The sequence below is a fragment of the Hirundo rustica genome, unplaced genomic scaffold (genome assembly GCF_015227805.2).
Source record: "Hirundo rustica isolate bHirRus1 unplaced genomic scaffold, bHirRus1.pri.v3 scaffold_139_arrow_ctg1, whole genome shotgun sequence".
NCBI classification, from domain to species: Eukaryota; Metazoa; Chordata; class Aves; order Passeriformes; family Hirundinidae; genus Hirundo; species Hirundo rustica.
The window spans coordinates 40,615-61,172 of NW_026690224.1; the positions used below are offsets into that span (position 1 = coordinate 40,615).

Here is a 20,558-nt window from a genome sequence, read left to right on the forward strand (position 1 = left end):
CAGACTGGGGGCAGTCTAACATTGTTCAAGCACCTTTTCAGATTTCAAGCTGTGCTCTTTTACTGTGGTTTGTGGGGTTTTTTTGTGGTGTGGTTGGTTTTTTTGGGGGGAGGGGGGGTGGTGTTTTTTGTTTTTGTTTTTGTTTTGTTTTGTTTGTTTTTGGGTTTTTTTGGTTTTTGGGGGTTTTTTTTGGCCTGTTGCAAGATTTTCCATTCATGCTGCTCACACACAGGATTGCCATCTCTGAACACGACAGGACACGCTACAGGACATGCCATGTGTCCTGCGGGTTCCCACTGTCCTTCTAGTATAGCATCACCTATAATTTTGGACCATCGAGTCACAGGTAGAGCAGGCGAAGGCGTTGCCTGGGAACTGCTTGCTGCAGTTTGTTCTAGAAACTGTCGCATTGGAGTGAACTGGAAGGTGAAAGATGTTGGCTCCTCCTGATTCTTATTCTCCTATTTATTGTAGGTAGTTCTTGCGCTTTTTCCAGTAGCAGCTTGGTTGCTGCTTGCCCTCGCTCATCCAGGCGTTGCATCACTGCCTGAATTTGATCAGTCAGTTCTTTTAAACCAATCGTGGGTTCTGCTGGGGGTTCTGCTCCATCACTGGGGTCCTCCTCTAATTCATCCGGCAGCAGAACATTGTCAGGGGAAGGTGGTCGACAGCAGGGGTGACGAGTTCCCCTCTCTTGGTCAACCGGTGTGTGTCTCTTTGGGCACAGCCGAGAAAGGGGGAGCACTCAGTGCATGCCTTGTGGGAGCGGCGGCGATGGGAGCGGCGGCGGCCCCGGCCCTGGCCCATGGTGGTGGCGACGGCAGCGGGGCGGTGTGGACTCCCAGGGGCCACTTCCTCCTCGTCCTGCCTGTTGCTGCGGGGCGGCAGGAGTGGCGGCACTCGGGCAACGGGGGAGGTCCGCGGACCAGGAGCAGGGAGCCGGGTATCGGCCAGCGACGGTGCCGGGGCGCTGGAGGCAGCAGGAGGGCACAGCAGGGGCCCCACAGTGCCTCCCCGAATTTGCAGAGTTGGGGTTTGTTAAATGTCCATTTCCCCGTGCCCAGTTAATCAGCTTTTGCAGTACTTTTTCTGCTAATGTTTTTCCTCTCTCAGAGAGTATAATAATAAATAACTTCAATGAGGCAGCAAAGTCGCATTCCATGCTTGCCGTCATCAATGGGGCAGGGAAGTGAGTACTCAAAGCCTTCCACCTTTTTTCAAGAAACTGCCCCCTGTTCCCCTTACCAGCTCAGCCTCGCACTCTTTGCAAGGACGGCGAGCTTCTGCCTCAATGCTGATGCATCTCTCGGCAGATCAGCGTCTGACCGCTATTTTCGGGAGGTCTCACCTCAATGCAGCTGCATCTGTCGGCGAGTTCAGCATCCAACCGCTCAGCGTCCCACCGCTAATTTCTCCTCTGGGTCGTCACCCCAAAGTCCCTGTTCGGGTGCCAATTGAAGGTGATTTTTGAAAAGAAAAAAAACCAAAAGGAAAACAAAAACAAAAACATGGGCAACAGCCAGAGTCAAAGACCTTCTTCACAGAAGCAGTGGTGAATGCTCCGTTTATTGAGGGTACACAGGGCTCTTTTATACATATATCATTCTTGTGCACAAGCTGTCTACACAGCGTTTTACTACTCGCTATTGGCTAGTGTTATCTGCATAAGCATTCCTTTGCAGTTACCTGTTTACACTTTGTTGAGGGAAAAAGCTGGTTCTCAGGCTCAGTGTCCTGGTTCTCAGGCTCAACGTCCTTGACAGTGCTAAAACAACAGAACTCTCCCAGCATTGTCAGGCCTCTCTGTGTCTGCCTCCAAAAATCCTGCAACATATTTGTCCTTTTCAGTGCCCCTCATTTTGTCTCAATCCATTTGGTCTCAACCCCTCCAGTTCTATATTTTCTTGATGGTTTTCATTTCCACAGTTCCTCATCATATCTCCTTTCTTGAGCGTATGTTAGACTTTGTTCCCTCTTTTCAAGATTTCAATGAAGATTAACTGGGCAGGCTTCCACCCCTTTCCCTTTAAGTCTTGTCATCCCATTCACTCTTTGCTTTTCACGTGCTTTCAAAATTTTCACTTTTTCGCGTTAATCTTGCATGTCTTCAATTCCTTCTCCTCTCCTTCTTTGATTTACCTTTCTTGCCTGATTGCAGCATTTGAATTGGAGTACTTTTTGCAAGTGTTGGTCCATTTCACTGCCCCTCATTTCATCTCAGTCCATTTGGTCTCAATCCCTCCAGAATTTTCTCAGTTGTTTTCATTCACACTGTTTTTCATCATATCTCCTTTCCTGAGATTTAGACTTTGTTCTCTGTTTTCAAGATTTCATTCCCTTTCCCGAAAGGAAGACTTTCCTTAAAGAAGTGGGAAGGACCTATTGCAAATCCAATGAAGATTAATTGGGCAGGCTCCCATTCCTTTCCTGGCACTTCTTGTCGTTCCATTCACTCTTTGCTTTTCCCGTGCTTTCCAAATTTTCCCTTTCTCATTTTAAGCTTCCATGTCTTCAATTCCTTTTCCTCTCCTTCTTTGATTTACCTTTCTTGCCTGATTGCAGCCTTTGAATTGAAATACATTTGGCAATTCTTGGTCTTCTTCACTGCCCCTCATTTCATCTCAGTCCACTTGGTCTCAATCCATTCTTTACCAAATTTTATTGATTGTTTCCATTCCCACTCTTTCTTGTTGTATCTATCTTGTCGTATCTGAGTGTTTGTTAGTCTTAGTTCTCTATTTTCAAGACTTCAGTGAAGATTGATTCGGCAGGCTTTCATCCCTTTCCCTGCACTTCTTTGTAGCCTTCCCCACAGGACTAGACGGCTGCCGAAGGTAAAGGAAGAGTCTTGACTCTCTGACTTCGGTGGGATAGTTCTGCTTTTATTCTTATGTCCTGCTCAGCCTTGAGACCCTATCCGATGGACAGCCGATGCCAGAGAGCGCTGGTCCCTCCCCCGCCGTGGCTTTTTCCCCCAGTGGGCAGGGCCCATAGGCGAGACCCAGAGGCATCACCCAATCAGTGTTCCCGATGGAAGAAACAGGATTAGATTACATCTCAGTGAGGGGGATGGGCACTGCTGGGCAGGGACAGATAGAAAAGAACATTACAAATATAAACCAAATTAATGCATTACAACATTTCCCCTTTTCTTATTAAATTATGAAGGAGGAAGGCTCAGTTCGTGGGAGCTGCTCAGAGTTTGGACCTTGAGTACCTTTAAAGTTACAAAAGAAAAATGACCTTTAGTGCAAACTGTTTAGAAAGACACTGTCAAGGAATAATGATAATTAGAAGGAGAAGGTTCGGCGCTTTCTTCTCCAGGCAGCACTGGCCACTTGTGGGGCCTCTGCAGGTGGTTTTGCAGTTCTAGGGATGAAAGGTTTCACCCCCTCAGCTGGCACCCACTTGAGATCTGGGGGAGTGGACACATAGGCGTACCCACAACCCCAGGTGACCTGATCATGAGGACTTTTTGTTTCTCTGGTCGCTGGATCCTTTACTATCATATCTGGTGACTTTTGCTGAAAGGCCGAACTGGTTAAAGCAGGATTATTTAGTTTAACATTTACATTTTCTAGTTTCTTTGACAAATTCCCTTTAGCCCTTTGAGACCTCCCACCCCCATTGTCCCAAAAGTCCAGAAATGGCTTCTTTAAAGGGCATTGAGATGCCCAATGTCCAGCGTGATCACACAGGAGACACGTTGTTCCTCTCTTGGGCGGTGGCCGTGGCACAGGTACAGGAGGCACAGTGTCTGCAGCAGCAGCTTTTTGTGGTGGTTTGACTCTGGAATTGTGGTTTTGATGAGCTTTTATGAAGGGAATCTTCCTGGCACACACCTGGAGCATGTCATGTAAAGCTGGAGCTGGTTCTGTGGACAGGCTGAGGATAGCCGCCTTGCACTCTTCGTCTGCATCGGCCAGAGCCATCTCCTCCAGGACCTGCTCCTGGGTTCCCTTATTCTTAACCTGTAACTCGATAGCTCAGGTTAAACATTCCACAAATATTACTAAAAGTTCTGATGGAAGCTGTTTTGTTTTACTGTAAGGTTGGAAAGACTTATCGGGCTGGGTTGCTAATTGAATGGCAGAAAAGTCGGGATCGCTCCCTGCTTCTGGGTTCCTGGCTCCCCCCCCCACACTGCCACGGACCCCAGGCGCCCTGCGCGGCCCGTGAAGCCCGGCCCGGCGGTGCCGCATGGTCGGGGCACACTGAGGACAGTCCGTCCCGATTGACAGCGGCACCGGGGGCCGGCGGGCCCGGCCCCCGCACCCCCACTCTAAACGCCGAGCTGCAGGGACGCCGCCGCCCTGCGCCCCGACCCCCTCCTTCCGGGGCATGGGAACCGGGACTGTGGGCGGGGAAACTGTAGGAACCAGGGGCAGGGAGGGGCTGGAGGCTTGAGTCACATGGGGAGGAGTGGCAGGGTGGAGGTTTGAGGGTAGGGGACAGAGTCAGAGGAGAGTGAGGTGACGGGGGCGGAACCGAAGGAACAAAGGGCTCCTCATGGGTCTGGCGCACATGGCTTCAGCCATTTTGGACAAAGGAATCCCCTCCATCTTGTGACCCCCCCCCACCTGGGGACCACTGAGATGGGAGGTTTGAGCACTCAGACTGCCTGCAGAGGTACAAGCTGGGGAAAATTCACAAAGAACTGGCCTTTTTTCCTTTTTATTTTGCTTTTGCAATGCAAACTTAATTTTTAAGCTATAAAAGGCAAAATTTGCATCTTCTTTGTTGTTAGGGCAGCCAGATTCAACTATTTTTTTTATTATAGCCTCCCAGAATTCCGGGGAGCTTATTTGCTCTGATGTTAAGTGTGGAAACTGAGAAAATAACCAGAGGGTTAATTTTTTCAGCTGTTTCTTTGAATAATGGGTCTCGTCATTATTCAAGGTATATAAAATGTGATAATAGACTCTTTTGTGGGGAACAGACAATTTTGCACCCATTTTTGGCTCTGATTTTGGGTTTCTGTGTTCTCCTTATTGTGACCGAGAAACTGAAAAGAAAAAAACTTGCTGGAGAGAAAAAAAGCCAAAAGGGGTTCCACCCCCACCAAGGCTGCCGAAATAAGTGTGCTATCTCTAAAGCACTTTGAAGGTTCACTCTGGAAGCAAAAACCTTCCCCGACAGAGAAAAAACCCTTTTCCCTTAGAAAATCGAAAGTAATACTCACCAAAATTCCAGCGTTTCTTTCTTTTCTTTCCCAACCACTCCTTTTACCTAGAGACCTCTCTTTGGTGCATAAAAAGTTTTCAGTCTCTGATCCTAGGGTCATTTTTCCACGAGCATGTGGCCATCCCTAGGCAGCTTGCCAGTCGTGGGCTTTTTTTGCAGCACTCCGATGGGATTTTTGAGTCCAAGGAAGAAAACTGCAGCCGTGGCCTGTAGAGTCCTGTATCTGAAGACTCCACAGCAAACGCCAAGCCTGACAGGTCTGTCTCTGCGTGGGTTTCTTCAGCCACGTGCCCTCTGAATGGTTCCAGCTTTTTGGGAACCTTTTGTGGCTTCAAGCCCCAGTTCGGGCGCCAGATGTAGCCTTCCCCATGAGACTAGACGGCTGCCGAAGGTAAAGGATGAGTCTTGACTCTCTGACTTCGGTGGGATAGTTCTGCTTTTATTCTTATGTCCTGCTCAGCCTTGAGACCCTATCCGATGGAAAGCCGATGCCAGAGAGCGCTGGTCCCTCCCCCGCCATGGCTTTTTCCCCCAGTGGGCAGGGCCCATAGGCGAGACCCAGAGGCATCACCCAATCAGTGTTCCCGATGAAAGAAACAGGATTAGATTACATCTCAGTGAGAGGGATGGGCACTGCTGGGCAGGGACAGATAGAAAAGAACATTACAAATATAAACCAAATTAATGCATTACAACACTTCTTGTCATCCCATTCACTCTTTCCTTTTCACGTGCTTTCAAAATATTCCCCTTTTCATTTTAAGCTGGCATGTCTACAATCTGTTTTCCTCTCCTTCTTTTATTTCCCTTTCTTGCCTGATTGCAGCATTTGAATTGGCGTACTTTTGGCAAGTGTTGGTCCATTTCCCTGCTCCTCATTTCATCCCAGTACATTTGATCTCAATCCCTCCTGTTCCGAATTTTCTCGGTTGTTTTCATTCGCACTGTTTTTCATCGTATCTCCTTTCCTGAGTGTTAGACTTTGTTCTTTGTTTACAAGATTTCATTCACTTTCCCGGAAGGAAGACATTCCTTAAAGAAGTGGGAATGAAATCTTGCAGTTACAATGAAGATTAATTGGGCAGGATCCCATCCTTTCCCTGCAATTCTTGTCGTTCCATTCACTCTTTGCTTCTGAAGTGCTTTCCAAATTTTCCCTTTCTCATTTTAAGCTTCCCTGTCTTCAATTCCTTTTCCTCTCCTTTTTCATTTCCCTTTCTTGCCTGATTGCAGCATTTGAAGTGGTGTACTTTTGGCAAGTGTTTGTCCTTTTCAGTGCCCCTCATTTCGTCTCAATCCATTTGGTCTCAACCCCTCCAGTTCCATATTTTCTCGATTGTTTTCATTCTCACAGTTCCTCATCATATCTCCTTTCTTGAGCGTCTGTTCGACTTTGTTCCCTCTTTTCAAGATTTCAATGAAGATTAACTGGGCAGGCTTCCACCCCTTTCCCTTCATGTCTTGTCATGCCATTCAATTTTTGCTTTTCACGTGCTTTCAAAATTTTCCCTTTCTCATTTTAAGCTTCCATGTCTTCAATTCCTTTTCCTCCCCTTTTTTTTACCTTTCTTGCCTGATGGCAGCATTTGAATTGGCGTACTTTTGGCAAGTGTTGGTCCTTTTCACTACCCCTGATTTCATCCCAGTCTATTTGGTCGCAATCCCTCCAGTTCTGAATTTTTCTCAGTTGTTTTCATTCGCACTGTTTCTCATCACTTCTCCTTCCTGAGTGTTTGTTGGACTTTGTTCTCTGTTTTCAAGATTCCATTTCATATTCTGAAAGGAAGACTCTCTTTTTGTGAAAGGGAATGAAATCTTGCAATTTCAATGAAAATTAATTGGCCAAGCTTCCCTCCCTTTCCCTGCACTTCTTCATGTTGCATTCTCCCTTTGCTTTTGAAGTGCTTTCAAAATTCCCCTATTTTCATCTTAAACTTGAGTTCTACAGTTAGTTTTGCCTCTCCTTCTTTTATTTCCCTTTCTTGCCTGATTGCAGCATTTAAATTTGGTAAGTGTTGGTCCGTTTCACTTCCCCCAATTCATCCCAGTCCATTTGGTCTCAATCCCTCCTGTTCCAAATTTTCTCAGTTGTTTTCATTCGCACTGTTCTTCATCATATCTCTTTTCTTGAGTGCTTGTTCAACTTTGTTCTCTGTTGTCAAGATTTCATTCCCTTTCCCAAAAAGAGGATTTTTCTTAAGGAAGATGGATGGAAATCTTGCAATTTCAATGAAGATTAATTGGGCAGATTTCCATCCCTTTCCCTGCACTTCTTGTCATCCCATTCTCTCTTTGCTTTTCACGAGCTTTCAAATTTTTCCCTCTTTCATTTTAATCTTGCATGTCTTCAATTCTTTCTCTTCTCCTTTGATTTACATTTCCTGCCTGATTGTCCCATTACAATTGGCGTCCTTTTGGCAAGTGTTGGTCCGTTTCACTGCCCCTCATTTCGTCTCAGTCCACTTGGTCTCAATCCATTCTTTACCAAATTTTCTTGATTGTTTCCATTCCCACTCTTTCTTGTCATATCTATATTCCTGAGTGTTTGTTAGTCTTAGTTTTCTATTTTCAAGACTTCAGTGAAGATTAATTCGGCAGGCTTCCATCCCTTTCCCTGCACTTCTTGTCATCCCATTCACTCTTTGCTTTTCACGTGCTTTCAAAATTTTCCTGTTTTCATTTTAAGCTTGCATGTCTTCAACCTCTTTTCCTCTCCTTCTTTTATTTACATTTCTTGTCTGATTGCAGCCTTTGAATTGGCGTACATTTGGCAAGTGTTGGTCCATTTCACTGCCCCTCATTTCATCCCAGTCCATTTGGTCTCAATCCCTGCAGTTCTGAATTTTCTGGGCTTGTTTTCATTCACAATGTTTTTCATCATATCTCCTTTCTTGAGTGTTCCACTTTGTCCTCCAGTTTTCAAGATTTCATTCCCTTTCCCTAAAAAGAAGACTTTCCTTAAGGAAGATGGAATGAAATCTTGCAATTTCAGTGAAGATTAATTGGGCAGATTTTTATCCCTTTCCTTGCACTTCTTGTCATCCCATTCACTCTTTGCTTTTCACGTGCTTTCAAAATTTTCCCTTTTTTCATTTTAGTCTTGCATGTCGTCACTTCCTTTTTTCCTCCTTCTTTTCTTTACCTTCTTGCCTGATTGCAGCATTTGAATAGGGAGTACTTTTGGCAAGTGTTGGTTGTGGTTTTTTTCCTCGAGACTAGACGTCCGTCGATGGCAAAAAGAAAGAGCCTGCTCTTTGTCCGGGGGGAAAACATTGCTTTATTTTCCATTCCTGCCCTGCTTGGCTGGAGATCTTCCCAAGAGCTCGCCGGTGCAAGAGAGAGCTCGCCCCTCCCCTGTCGGGGCTTTTTCCCCAGGGGGCAAGGCCCAGAGGCAGGGACAAGACAGTACCCAATCAGGGAGAAGTAGGAGTGGAAGAGAGTTGGGTTACAGCTGATTAAGGACAAAGCACATGATACAGATTACAAATCCCATGAAACACAATATAAACCCAATTAATGCATTACAAGAGTTGTCTTCTTCACTGCCCCTCATTTCATCCCAGTTCATTTGGTCTCACTCCCTCCTGTTCTGAATTTTCTCAGTTGTTTTCATTTGCTATGTTTCTCATTATATCTCCTTTCCTGGGTGTTCGACTTTGTTTACAAGATTTCATTCACTTTCCCAGCAGGAAGGCATTCCTTGAAGAAGTGGAAAAGAAATCTTGCAATTCCAATGAAGATTAATTGGGCAGGCTCCCATTCCTTTCCCTGCACTTCTTGTCGTTTCATTCACTCTTTGCTTTTGAAGTGCTTTCCAAATTTTCCCTTTCTCATTTTAAGCTTCCCTGTCTTCAATTCCTTTTCCTCTCCTTTTTCATTTACCTTTCTTGCCTGATTGCAGCATTTGAATCGGCATACTTTTGGCAAGTATTTATCTCTTTCAGTGCCCCTCATTTCGTCTCAATCCTATTGCTCTCAACCCCTCCAGTTCCATATTTTCTCGATTGTTTTCGTTTCCACAGTTCCTCATCATATCTCCTTTCTTGAGCGTATGTTATACTTTGTTCCCTCTTTTCAAGATTTCAATGAAGATTAACTGGGCAGGCTTCCACCCCTTTCCCTTCATGTCTTGTCATGCCATTCAAATTTTTCTTTTTCACGTGCTTTCAAAATTTTCCCTTTCTCATTTTAAGCTTGCTTCCTTTTCCTCTCCTTCTTTGATTTCCCTTTCTTGCCTGATGGCAGCATTTGAATTGGTGTACTTTTGGCAAGTGTTGGTCCTTTTCACTACCCCTGATTTCATCCCAGTCTATTTGGTCGCAATCCCTCCAGTTCTGAATTTTTCTCCGTTGTTTTCATTTGCACTGTTTGTCATCACTTCTCCCTTCCTGAGTGTTCGTTCGACTTTGTTCTCTGTTTTCAAGATTTCATTTCCTTTTCTGAACGGAAGACTTTCTTTTCGGGAAAGGGAATGAAATCTTGCAATTTCAATGAAAATTAATTGGGCAGATTTCCGTCCCTTTCCCTGCACTTCTTCATGTCCCATTCTCTCTTTGCTTTTCATGTGCTTTCAAAATTTTCCCTTTTTCATTTTAAACTTGCATGTCTTCAATCTCTTTTCCTCTCCTTCTTTGATTTACCTTTCTTGCCTGATTGCAGCATTTGAATTAGAGTACTTTTGGCAAGTGTTGGTCCGTTTCACTGCCCTTCATTTCATCCCAGTCCATTTGGTCTCAATCCCTCCTGTTCCGAATTTTCTCGGTTGTTTTCATTTGCAATGTTTTTCATCATATCTCCTTTCCTGAGGGTTAGACTTTGTTTCTCGGTTTTGGTTCTGAGATTCAGGTGGTTTTAGAGTCTTTTGCCTTCTGCAAAGCTCTGAGACAGACACAAGAAAGAGACGGAGTCTTCAGGTTCTGATTTTTCAAGGTTGCGCACTTTGTTTATTGTTTCTTATCTTTCAATTTTCTCAGTGCCCAACTAAGGTCTGTGCAGCTGCTCGGGCATCTGGATGACTCCTCCCGGACTGGGCTGCGATGTTATCTTTTATACTAATTGCTACATGTTCTTTATTTATCATTATTTGCCAATACCTATCACTTATACTAAAAAGGTCATCCCTACTTTGACCCAATCTCTTTAAACTACTTTGTGCCACCATTGCTGCAGAAAATGGAGTGAGGGAAGAAGAAAGAAGAAGCAGGAGACAATGTCCCAAATCCTCCATCTTGCTCCCATTCACTTCCATACTAAAAACCCAAACCTCCTGTTTTTCACCCTGTGATAAGCTAAACTACTTTCTTTCACACTCCTGTGGCCTGCAATTCATCCCGCAGTGCAGGAAGCCTTTCCCATGGACTGGGATCAAAGCCAATGTCCCTCTGGGCTCTGGGCCAGGGTCCCAAGATCCCCCTGTCCAGGTGTCTGACCCTCCAGGGCAGCCAAAGGAATGCCCTGGACTCCAACATCTCCCCCTCCTGTTTGAACCAAAAACACCTCTTTGGCAACCCTGTCCATGGATTGCAGTATGCATCAAAGCAAACACGGCAAGATCATGAGAAGAATTACAAGCCCTACTAAAATATATATAACTATTTCTAAAATCTCCTTCCACAATGGTGAAAGGTCAAACAAATTGAACACACCATCCATCCATGACCCAGTTACCTCCCCAAGTTTGTTCACACTTTCCTGCAATTGCTTGATGTTCTCATGAATGGATTTGGAATGATCTGACAAATTCATGCAGCACATTCCCTCAAATTCCTCACACCCATGCCCGTGTGTCAGCAATAGATAATCTATCGCTGCTCTGTTTTGGAGACTTGCTCGTCTTACACTGTCAACGTCCAATAACATGTCACTCAGTGCAAGAGAGGTGGCTCGGGCATGTTTGCTCAGCCAACAACCCACCCGATCCAATTGTGTCAAGGCTACTCCTGATGCTGCTTGTGGTGAAAAAAGTGCAACCGCAATTCTCTGAGCCTTGTTCCATGTGTGAACATTGTCATCACTATCTGGATCGTACATCTTAATAGATCTTTTCCCTCTATATTTTTGTTCTTTCAGCAATGTCATGTTGGGTGTCAGCAATGAAAGCATTCCAATGCTGCATGGACCACCTTTGACATTTGTGGGGATTGCGGGCCAAATTCTGTCCCCACAGATGAAAAAGTTTCCTCTTGGCAATTGTGCTGGAACATGGTTGGATGGCTTGTCCAGCATCTTAGTGTAATTACACCAAGATGATGAATTTCTGTAAAAATTGAGGTTTGGAGTGACGTCTATTGTTTTGTTTTGTGCCACTCCAGAAAGGCTGAATTTTACACAAAATTGCATTTAGACTGATCCAAGAATTTCCAGTTCCTGAGGTTCAAAAGGAAGAAACTTGTCCAAACATCCCATCTGTCCACTGGATTTACAATGGACTTTGAAATTGCTGGAGGGATGTTTTCTGGAATCGGCCATTTGCTCACTGGCAACCCCACTAAACATGTTGAGAAGGGTTTCCTTGGCTTGGAGTGTGTCAAGCAGATGGTATCCAAACCTGATGCATTGGCTAGAGTTTCCCAAACATTCTCTTTTGGTTGGGCCACGGGCAAAACTGCTGCATTGCTCAAGGCAGCCAAGGAGAGAATGAGGCACAAGGATAGTTCTTTCATGTTCAATGGCCTTTTTCCCATGGGAATCCCTAAAAATGCAACACCACCCAAGTTCCAAAGAAAACCCCAACCCCAAAGAAAACTCAAGTCCCAGAGTCTCTTTTGCATGTAGAACAAAGGGATGTCTGCTGTCTTGACACTGGCTTACGTCTGCGTGGCCACTTCTCTTTCTCCGGTCTTGGGGTCTGCCTCTGCTTGAGTATGGACTCGGTACGGTTTCACGTTCCTCGCCGCCAGCCACTTTGGTCCGACCGCTGTGGAGACACAAGCATATCCCTTGCCCCAAGTTATTAATTTGAATGGCCCTTCAATCTGTCCTGTTTCTGGGTTTCTGACGAAAACCAAAGGATTTTCCTTTAGCTTCGCTCTTGTGCTGTTTGAAAAGTGTCTGACAATTGGTGGAGTTGGCTCTGCAAAAGAGCCATTTAGAAAATTCAACACATACAAGGCTTTGTTCAAGCGCATGTATGGTGTTGCGTCTGCTTCTCCTCTCTTTTGTCTGTCCAAAAGGGTTTTCAAGGTTTGATGTGTCCTTTCAATGATTGCTTGACCCGTTGGAGAGTGTGGGATACCAAAGGTATGATGGACACCCCACCTCTTCAGGAACTTGTCAAGCACTTTCCCTATGTATGTTGGTCCTTTATCTGTTTTGATTTCTTGCAGTATGCCCAATGATGCAAATGCCTGCAAGAAATGTCGACAAGCATGCTGTACTGTCTCACCTGTGTGCAATGATACAAAGACTGCGCCTGAAAATGTGTCAACTGAAACATGAATGTTTTTGAGTTTCCCAAAGGATGGATATTTTGTGACATCGGTTTGCCATAACTGCAAACTGTGCAATCCTCTTGGATTGACTGCTCCCATGGAAGCAGGAGGCTGTACAAGCTGACAATCTGGGCAAGCACTAATGATTTCCTTTGCCTGACTTTTGGAAATGTGAAAAGTTTCCATTAGTGCTTGAGCATTCTGATGGAAGAATGCGTGACTCAATTTTGTCTGTTCAAAAATGTTTGGTAAAGTCCTTGAAATTGGTATGGTGAATTTGTCTGTATGTGCATTACCTTCTACTAAAAATCCTAGAAGAGATGAATGTGCCCTGATGTGAGAAACAGCGTACTCACATTTTCTGTGTTACAACAATGTTCTCATGTGCAGCAAGCATGAATACTGCACCTTGGACAAGCATCCAGTGAGCTTGCAATGTTAGCAAGTTTTGGAAAGTCCTTTTTGAAGTGCCCTTGTTTGCTACACTTGTAGCATTGTCCTTGCTTAAAATTCATGAATGCATCTTTGATGGCCTTTTTCACTTGATCTCCCAAAACAGTTGTGACATGCTGTGGTGTTCCCAGCTTGCTGCATGCCTCTATTACTTCTGCCATAAGAGGCTGGCCAGGCATCGCACTGATGACACATTCTGGATTGGCATTTGCAAATGCAAGACACCGAATCAAATGTGGTTTCACCCCATCATCACTGACTTGCCTGTCCACTGCTTGCATGAGACAATCGACAAATGAGGTGAAAGATTCTGAAGGACCTTGCTTTATGTCTGTATAACTACTTTCTGTAACTCCTGTCAGTGGAATTTGCACCATTGCCTTTCTGGCTGCATTCTTGATGTCTGTCAACACTTCCCGAGGAAGAAGTCTGGCTTGACGAGCTGGATCGTCAAGTGGTGGGTCACCAGCCAATTGTGCAACGGTGATGCCTGCATTTGCTCCCCCCTGATATTTGTCCCTGAGCTCATTAAGAGCTCTTCTCCATTTTGCTTCCCAGATGATGAACTGCGAGTTGGTGTGGATCATTGAAGCAAGGGATTTGAGGTTAAATGGTGTTAAATCATATATATTAAATGTCCTTTTTAAAAGTTGTTTGAAGTACGGAGACCCCAATCCATTATCACGAATGGCTTTCATCAGATCTTTGGCAACTTCATGATCCAATCGCTCCCATCTTGGCTTTGCATCCTGACTTGGATTTGCATCCTGAATCATAAGTCACTGGCATTGCCACACTTCTTGAACCCATCTGAAGCGTTTCCCCTTTCAATGCTTTCTGTCTTATTTCAGTCCAATCTGTTGCACAAAATACCCGTGCACCAGGAATCTGTGTCTTGTCCGACACCGGAATCGATTGCTGTGTTTGCAGCTTCAATGCTGCTTCATCCTTTCCAGGATCTACCTGTTTTTGCGGCTTTACCTTATCTTGTTTTGTTTCCTTTTCCTTTTCTTGAGGAGCAGAAACTGGGGACTGCTGGGCATCACGCAATTTCTCTGCAACACCTTTCCTCGGAGGAAAAAGTCAAGAGAAAGAAGACATTGGGTCCTGTTGGAATTCTGAAGCTGCTTTACTGAATTGCCGGAAAAACTGCTTCATAAAGTCCTTTGATAAAAAAAATGATGATGCTTGGCGTGAAAAATCAAATGCTTTTGCTCTCCGGATAGGAATGCCCACCGAAGCAGTGAAGCGGATAATGTCGTCATCAGTGATTGACATGTCTTGTTCTTCTTGTGCAGCTTCATCGTCCCTCACCGTCGACAAAGGCTCTCTCGCCTTTTGTTTGAATTGCTGTTGTGAAGGAGAAGTTGATTTTTTTATATGAAACTGGAAAAAAGCGGTGCTTTGGTTGTCTCGCTGCTGGAAGGTGCTCCACTCGGTGTGCCTGATGCTCGTTGTGATTGTTGTGGTTTCACAGTCCCGCCCCTAGATGATGATGACATGTGGCAGCTGGCATCTGCTGGCTCACGGTACTATATGGATCTGATATTTCTTCCACTGCCCCTGACGAAGTATGTCGAGTTTGCAAAAAGCCTTTAATTTCTGGGTGCATTTGTAAAACCTGATATAATTTTGGACATGCACCCATCTGCAGAAACGCAGCAGCTGTGTTTGAATCGCCGCGCGCAGGTGGTACCGCTACCAGTGTGCCGCTGGTGGGCGGAGTCAAGCTCCGTGACGTTTGCCGCGTGGGGGTGGCGCCCTGGAGGAAATCTCTGCCTTGGCCACGCCCCGTCCCTGCCTGTTCCGCCTCTGCATGCCCCTCACCTGCCTGTCCCGGCCCGGCTACACCTGACGGAGTGTCCCCTCCCTGCTCACACCCAGAGGCTGCCCTTTCTCCCTCGTCATCAGAATTTGCCCTGCCCAGAGCAGGACCATGTTTCGGGCCTCATCCCGCCCCTTCCGCGCCTGCGCCTGGACCCGCCACTGGTGTTTCTGGGGTTTGTAGTACCCTGCTTGGCGCCTCCCGTCCCGACCTCCCCCCTGGGCCCCGCAACGCGGATGTATCTTGAACTGTGCTACTTCCCGTAGCTTGCGTCATTGGCGTGCGCTGAGCTGTCGGTATGGGTCCCACCTCCCCCAGTGCCTCGGTCCCACGGCCCTTGAACCCGTGCCACTCGTCCACAAACTGTTCTCCCTCGAGATCCGCCCCCTCCTGACCCGACGTGCTTCCCAACCGCCCTCGGCCGCGTTCCGCGCCCCGGTGAGATAGGTTAGGATCGTCCCCACGCGCACGTGCCGCAGTCCCGCCCTCCACTACCAACTCAATCGGGACCTGTTGTTCGCCCGGCGCCCCCCCCCCGCTCCCTCCTTCCCCTGCCTGAACTGTTCCTGCGTGGAAAGGGAAAGGAGCGGTGGGGTGCTCCTGCGTGGCGACTGTGGGGGCATGAAGGGACTCCGAGGTGGACTCTGTGTCAGACCTGTCTCCCCTCCCTCTTGGGATAAGTGTGATGTGAGTCATTGAGGAGCAAGGGGTGGAGCTTCCTGTGCTGATACTGAGTGGCTGATTATAAGAGGTCTCTGGGGAGCGCAGCGAACAGGAGCGGGCAAGCAGGAGTGGGCAAACTGGGGTGTGACGAGTCACTGGGGTGTGGACAAGGCAGTTTGCGTGGCAGTTCACGCAGGCAGTATTGCGAGCAAGTAAGGTGTCCTCTGTGTTGTTTGAGGTATTTCGGCTGCCTGGTTGCTTTTGGGTGGCTGTTAGTAATGGTTTCTACACGGTTGAAAACTGTGGTTGGTATAAGTGTATGTGACCAAGTGGAGCCCTCCAAAAAGGATGCGTCTGTACAGACCCATTCCTGCTCGGAGTGTTTGAGCTTATCGGTGGCTTCAGGGGATGCTGTGGAGGAGGCCTGCCTACGGTGTGAACAGGTGAGTGATCTCCTTTCACTGGTGGCTGAGCTTAGGGAGGAAGTTGAAAGGTTAAGAAGTATCAGGGAAAGTGAAATGGAAATAGACTGGTGGAGTTCAGCCCTTCCATCTTTAAGGGAGGCCTCTGACCATGAGTCTGAGGACTTACATGCCTCCTGCTCCCAGGCAATAGAAGGGCACCTGATAAATGAAGAGAGGTGGAAATGTATCCCCCTCGGGGAGATAATAACAAAAACTCCTCTCCATCCCTCAGCCAGGTGCCACTTCAGAATAGATACAAGGCCCTGGATCTAGAGGGCCAACTAGATGATTTAGAAGAAAATTGTCTGCCCAGTGAGCCCCCCAGTTATGATTCATCTGAAAGATGAATCACCACCTCTAACATCAAGAAGAAAAGAAGGGTAATCGTAGTAGGTGACTCCCTTCAGAGGGGAACAGAGGGCCCCATATGTCGACGGGACCCATCCCACAGGGAGGTCTGCTGCCTCCCTGGGGCTCGGGTACAAAATATCACTGAGAGACTTCCTGCGCTGATTCAGCCCTCTGATTATTACCCACTGCTGATAGTCCAGGCTGGCAGTGATGAGATTGAAAAGAGGAGTGTCAAGGCAATTAAAAGAGACTTTAGGGCACTGGGTCAGGTAATTGGTTGGGCAGGAGCACAGGTAGAGTTCTGCTCAGTCCCTTTGGTGGCAGAGGAAAATGATGAACAAAACAGGAGAACCCACACCATCAACAAGTAGCTTAAGGGTTGGTGTCATCGGCAAAATTTTGGATTCTTCACTCATGGGGAAATTTTTACAGCACCTGCTCTGCCAGAACCAGATGGGATATATCTCTCTGTTAAGGGCAAAAGATTCTTAACACATGAACTGGCAGAACTTGTTGAGAGGACTTTAAACTAAGTTTGAAGGGGATGCAGCTGGGCTGTCTGGAAGCAGGCCCAAGTGTTGCAAGGCTGAGCTAGGGGTGAAATCAGTAGCCCAGCTGAGGTGCATGTATACCAATGCACACAGCATGGGTAACAAACAGGAAGAGCTGGAGGCCATGGTGCAACAGCAGAGCTATGATGTAGTTGCCATCACAGAAACATGGTGGGATGACTCACACGGCTGGAGCACTGCACTCGATGGCTACAAGCTGTTCAGAAGAGACAGGCAAGGAAGAAGAGGTGGAGGGGTGGCCTTTATATTAAGCAGACTTTTGATACCATAGGAATTGAAACTAGGGAAGATGGAATTGAAAGTAAGGAAGATGGAACTGAATGCCTATGGGTAAGAATGAAGGGGAAGGCCAACAAGGCTGACATCCTGCTGGGAGTCTGTTATTGTCCACCCAACCAGGAAGAAGAGGTGGACAACTTATTCTATAAGCAGCTAGGTAATGTTTCAGGATCATCAGCCCTTGTTCTTGTGAGTGACTTCAACCTACCAGACATCTGCTGGGAACTTAATATAGCAGAAAAGAGGCAGTCCAGGAAATTTTTCGAGTGTATGGAGGACAACTTTTTGTCGCAGCTGGTGGGTGAGCCCACCAGGGGAGGGACTATGTTAGATCTGCTGTTTGCAAATAGAGATGGACTGGTGGGAGATGTGGTGGTTGGAGGTCGCTTGGGGCAGAATGATCATGAAATAATAGAGTTCTCAATATTTGGTGAAGTCAGGAGGAGCACCAGTAAAACTCTTGCATTGTACTTCCGGAGGGCAGACTTTGGCCTGTTTAGGAGACTCATTCAGAGCATCCCTTGGGAAGCAGCCCTTAAAAACAAAGGAGTTCAGGAAAGCTGGGCATGCCTCAAAACAGAGATCTTGAGGGCACAGGAACAGACTGTCCCTGTGTGCCGAAAGGTAAGTCGACGGGGTAAACCTCCAGCCTGGATGAGCAAGGAGGTTTTGGAGGAACTTCGGAATAAAAAGAGGATGTATCAGCTTTGGAAGGGGGGTCAGGTCTCTCAGGAAGTATTTAAGGGAGCTGCTAAAACATGTAGGAAAAAAATTAGGGAGGCCAAAGCTCAGTTTGAACTTAGAATGGCAACTTCTGTAAAGGATAATAAAAAATGTTTTTACAAATATATTAATGCTAAAAGGAAGAGTAAGACCAACCTTTGTTCTTTACTGGACAAGGGAGGGAACTTAATATCTGCAGATGAGGAGAAGGCAGAAGTGCTTAATGCCTACTTTGCCTCAGTTTTTAGTGAGGAGACGACTTGCCTTCAAGACAACTGCCCTCCTGGGCTGGTAGATGGTGTCAGGGAGCAGAATGGTCCCCTCATTATCCAAGAGGAGGCAGTCAGAGAACTGCTGACATGCCTGGATATCCATAAATCTATGAGACCAGACAGGATCCATCCCAGGGTGATGAGAGAGCTGGCAGATGAGCTTGCTAAGCCACTCTCCATCATCTACCATCAGTCTTGGCTCACTGGTGAGGTTCCGGACGACTGGAAGCTGGCCAATGTGACACCCATTCACAAAAAGGGTGCGAAGGAGGATCCTGGTAATTATAGACCAGTCAGTCTGACCTCAGTACCTGGCAGAATAATGGAACAGTTTATATCAAGTGCCATCACACAGAACTTACAGGATGGCCAGGGTATCAGACCCAGCCAGCATGGGTTTAGGAGGGGTAGGTGTGCTGGCTTGAAGGCAAAACCAGTGAGAGACTCCCAGTCAGAAAAAACAATTTAATAGGAAAGAAAAAAAATAAGATAAAATAAAATAAAGCACATGCAATAGTACAAAAGATCACTGACAGAGTCAGAATACAACCTGAAGCCATGGTGGTAGCAGTCCAGATGAAGTGGTCTTGTTGAAGCAGTGTTTCTGCAGAAAGGTCTGGCAGCTCTTGTCCTCTGGGAATCCAGTGGGTAAGGCTGCCTGTGCTGTCCCAAATCCCAGATTATATCCAGGTGAGAATGCTTGGCTCCTCCCCCTGGGCGGAGCATCTCACAATGGGCTGATATCATTTTATCAGGCTTGTAATGGGTCCTTGATTGCCCATTAAACAGAGATAGCTCCCGGAGGGAGTTATCTATGAGTCATGCAGCAGGGCACTGATGGGCCATTAACAGAAGATAGTCTGGAGGGAGGGGGCAAGGCAAACACTGCCCAGCCTAGTTTCAACAGCTCATGGAGATGGTGATAGAATACATACTTTGGGCACATTTTACATTGTAACCTAGGACACCCCAAAACAACACACAAAAATCTACCAGGCAAGGAAATACTGGACAAGAAGCTACTCCCCAGGAAACTACTTCTGAAGAAACAACTGGGCAAGAAACTACTCCCCAAGTAATTTATCTCAAAGAAACTACTCCCCAGGAAACTATACTACAAAAAACTACTCTCAAAGAAACTACTCCTCAAAAAACTGCTGGGCAAGAAAATACTCCCCAAGAAACAACTAGGTAAGAAACTACCCTCCAGAAAACAATTGCCAAGAAATTACTCTCCAATAAACTACTGTGCAAGAAACTACTGGGCAAAAAACTGATCTGCAAGAAACTACTGGGCAAGAAACTCTTCCCCAAGAAAAAAACGGGTAAGAAATTTCTCTACAAGAAACTACTAGGAAAGAAATCTCTCCCCAAGAAACTACTGGGCAAGAAACGACTCCACAAGAAAATACTGGGCAAGAAACTACTGCCCACAAAAGTACTGCCCAAGAAACTACTGGGTAGGAAACTACTCATCAAGAAATTACTTCCCAAGAAACTACTGTCCCAGGAACTACTCCCCAAGCAAGCACTGGGCAAGAAACTTCTGCCCAAGAAACAGCTGGGCAAGAATCTACTTCCCATGAAACTACTGGCCAAGAAACTACTCCCCAAGATGCTACTACGCAAGAAGCTACTGGGCAAGAAACTAGTCCCGAAGAAACTGCTGGGAAAGAAACTGCTGGGCAACAAACATCTGGACAAGAATCACCTCTCCAAGAAGCTACTCAGCAAGAAACTACTCCCCAGGAAACAACTGGGCAAGAATCTACTCCCCAAGAAATTATTGGCCAAGAAATTACTCCCCAGGAAACTACCGGGCAAGAAATACCCCTCAGAAAACTACTGGGCAAGAAACTATTCCCCAAGAAACTACTCCTGAAGAAACCACCGGGCAAGAACCTACTGGGAGAGAAACAACGGGGAAAGAAAGTACTTCCCAACAAACTACTGCCAAGTAGCTTCTTGTAACTTCTAAGTAACTTCTCCCCAAGAAACTACCTGTCAAGAAACTACTGCCCACAGAATTAGTTCCCAAGAAACCAGTGGGCAAGAAACTACTCCATAAGAAACAACTGGGGAAGAAATTATGCCACAAGAAACTACTGGGCAAGAAACTTCTCCCCAAGAAACTACTGCCAGAAAACTACTGTGCTACAAACTACTGCCCAAGAAACTACTGCCCAAGAAACTACTCCCCAAGAATCTACTCCACAAGTACTGGGAAAGGACCTACTCCCAAAGAAACTTCAGGGCAAGAAATTTCTGGCCCAGAAACATCTGGGCCAGAAACTACTCCCCAAGAAACTCCTGGGGAAGAAATTACTGGCAAGGAAACTACT

The 20,558-nt window shown here is 46.3% G+C and overlaps 1 pseudogene; it reads left to right on the forward strand.

Annotated features, from left to right (window-relative positions):
* Positions 1 to 774: 774 nt before the first annotated feature.
* LOC120747661 (choline/ethanolaminephosphotransferase 1-like) overlaps positions 775 to 20,558 on the forward strand; it is a 36,998-nt pseudogene continuing 17,214 nt past the window's right edge.